We start from the raw sequence: 3,459 nt of genomic DNA on the forward strand, positions 1-3,459 counted from the left end.
CATAACTGCCTTGTTCAGGGGCAGAATGACAGATTTTTACCTTGTCAGCTTGGGGATTTGATCTTGCAACGTTCCGGTTACTAGTTCAACACTAACCACTAGACAACCTGCCGCCCCAATCTCCAATGCATTGTCGGACTTCGGCTGCATATTTTCCACCATTTTCACCGAATATGATAACGTTGTGAGGCCACGCCCATTTTCAGAAAAATTGCATTATGGGCCCAAAAAGTACACGTTTACTTCGTATTTTGGCGAATTTAGTACGACATCTGGGAACTTTTGGCATACTAATAATAATATACTCAATTTACGTCACAAATAGTACGGTTAGTACGAGTATTCAAACAAAGCTTATAAGCAAAAGTCAGTTATACTGAGGGTGCATCTCAAAAGTAAAGAGTCCTTTCATGCCCTACCCTCTATGAGTGACAGGAGACAAGGATAGAAAATCATGAAAGAGTATTGAGACACCCACAATCTTGTGCAACTCTCCGGGCAGCAATTTCACTTACGTCAAGTGGGAGGAGTCAGGAGCAAGCTCACAGATGATCTTTCAAATGAAATGTCATTGAATCCACAATGGACACCATGTCTAAAATCAGAATGGGGTTGTGAGTAGATTTGGTTGGGTTTGTTGTGCTTGTCTCATTCAGGTCATTCAGTTATGCTCAGAGTTTGCTTTTTCCAATGCCATCACGTAGTCAAGAAACATCTAACTTTGCCAGCTATGGTCCATAGCAGAAAGCAGAAGAGCGTGTGAGCACAGACTCAAGGATATCCACCCAAGACCTATTCACACCGCTATGCCATTTGAACAAAGGATACCTGTTCAAATCCCTGTGCAAACTGAGCACGGGAGACCTGCACCATCTCCTGTACAGTTTGAACATAGAGACCCTGTTCAGTAACCAACTCAGGTGCCTGTAAAATATTAACCTCAACAGCCTGCCAGAAAGCAACAGGCGTTTCGACCAGGGAAACCGCCTGTCCTGAACCACACGGTGAAGGAGGAAGCAAAAGAGCCAGTGAAGTTTGAGCTGAGGAATCCAGTGTCTGCCACCAGTGTAGCGGTCCAGTGCAGGGAGGACGTGGTTCGGGTGGAGGTCAAGCAGGATTTCCTTGGGAAAGGCCCTCCCATTGTAAGAACAAATGAGGTTGGAGTTGACTTTTCTTTCATTCTCACTTTTCAAATGTTTTCCGTGTCATGCTCTAATGAACACAACCCTGGCACTGGTTGTAAAACGTTTGTATCCATCAGGAAGCAACAATGTGACCAGTAATGCTCTGAAGCCTACCTGGGTTCCCTTTGCCTCCACCAAGGTCGCAGAGCAGCAGCTGGTCTTTTCTCTCAGGCTCATGACAGGTGGGTATAGAACATAGGGTTTAAAGGTGCAATCTGTAACTTTCATCACTCCAGTAGAAACTTGAGATACTGTGAACACATTTGGCCAAGAAGCTAAAGCAAATTCTTCATCGCCAAGGCCCACCCTCAAACTTTGAAAACAAGTGACCTCTGCCATTTTGGGTTATAGAGAACCACCGTATCCGTCATAATACCCATAACCTAGCGGTCAAACAGGGAAATGGTTCCACTCATTTTCCCCATTTTATGTAGGCTTACTCTGCCATGATGTTTTGATAACCGTGTAATTCTCTCTAGGACAGTCATTTTTATTAATGTATTCTCCTGTATCCCCCCCCCCCCCCCCCACATGAACTGCTAATGTGGCTATCATAAAGCACTACAAATGCCATGATGATCTGGACGAGACTGCCGAATCAAGGCAAAGGTAAAAATCTCTGGATTAACTATCTAATGATGGCTAAATGTAGTAATGAATACATTGGCAAAGTCTCTTTAAATTGACAATTCTCTGTACTGTTTTGTGCAAGTTTGAAATTCACACAATACCTGCTAGCAAAGGTGTCAGCTAGAGATGACGTACAGGACCTTGCAGGGATTTGGAGTCCTGCATGATGTCTACATTGATGCTAATTAGCATTTTAGAATCTGAAAGTAAAGAGAGCGGAATATATTGGTAAAAGTAACCTTAGCCATGCAAATCTCTCTTGGACATCAAAACATCACACAGCCCTTGTTTTAAGAGTTTCCAAAATCCCCTATGGGAAAAATGAATGGTGGAAAAACAACTGGAACCATTTCCCTGTTTGACCGCTAGGTTTTATGGGTATTATGACACCTCCACTGTAGGGCTCTATTGCTGCTTTAGCTTTTCTTCTCTTTCAGATGACTGGCAATTTGAGAGGCCCTCCAGTGTCTACTTTCTGGGGCATGTCATGAGGATTGAAGCCTCCATTATCCAAGCCCACCACACAACTCTCCGTGTCTACGTGGACAGCTGTGTGGCTACGCTGGCCCCTGAAATGGCCTCTAAACCGTGCGTTCTCCTTCCAGCTTACTATACTTCTGTATATTGTGAATGTAAATTCAACTTTGTTTTTATTTCATCCCATCAGGTGTCTGACTGATGCGAGACAGACAGGCTCCAAGTCCCACTTCCTGCAGCAAACCCAGGATGACAAACTCCAGTTTCAGCTTGAGGCCTTCAGGTTCCACCAAGATGAGAGGAGCTCTGTGAGTAACGATACATTCACCTGAAGGCCATTTTATTTTTTTGTCTGTATGTACTGTACTCACCTGTCATGTTCATTAGGCACTAAATGGAAGAAAACAAACAGGGAATACCTGGACTTTTCCCATAAGAAACACTGACTTTGATTTTCTGTTGTATACTCGAATGAACACAACCCCGTACAAGTAATATCTCTCCCACCTTCCTATAGATGTGCATCACATGTCATCTGAGACATCGGCCTCTGCTTCCATTGACTCAGAACACGAGGCTTGCTCGTTTACTACAGAGGCAAACCGGTTTGTCTATGGGGATTGAGTTTATACTGCACACAACTATAATTCTGCAGACACGGATGTTTCTTTATTGGATTTGTATAGAGCTAGGACCCAAAGCTATACATGGTTTTAATTTGTTTGCAATTTCTGAACTGGGGTCCTGTTTTCTTTCCTCTAAGGTGGGTTTCAGCAGGTGGGGATGACCTGTTGTGTGGCTGCTGTGTGGCACCCGACTGACAATGTATTTCACCAGAGTAAGCTTTGAAGTGTATGATTTGATCAATGCTGGTGGTGCTTTTCTATCAAGCGGTGTCTAGCTTGCATCTCTTCCCCATCCGATTCTGTACACTGACTGATTACTGTTTCACAACAGATAGATGGGAAGCGGAGGCTGCTCTCGGTACAGATGAATGAGTTCCCTGAGGAGCAGGCGTCTCAACTAGAGGTCAACTATCAGAGCACAACAGGTGAAGGACTTTTGCATTAGCTGTAGTTGTTCACTAGGGCACACCTTAAGGAAACATTTAGCAATAGTAAGTAGAAATCTGTGTTCTTATTGGACAAGTTAAGATACCTCCCTATTT

At 43.8% G+C, this 3,459-nt stretch overlaps 1 pseudogene; it reads left to right on the top strand.

Moving 5' to 3' along the window:
• The first annotated feature begins 730 nt into the window (after nt 1-730).
• On the top strand, nt 731-3,112 carry LOC129840332 (zona pellucida sperm-binding protein 3-like; annotated as a pseudogene).
• The last annotated feature ends 347 nt before the right edge of the window (nt 3,113-3,459 follow it).

Source organism: Salvelinus fontinalis, chromosome 41 (assembly GCF_029448725.1).
Source record: "Salvelinus fontinalis isolate EN_2023a chromosome 41, ASM2944872v1, whole genome shotgun sequence".
Taxonomy (NCBI): domain Eukaryota; kingdom Metazoa; phylum Chordata; class Actinopteri; order Salmoniformes; family Salmonidae; genus Salvelinus; species Salvelinus fontinalis.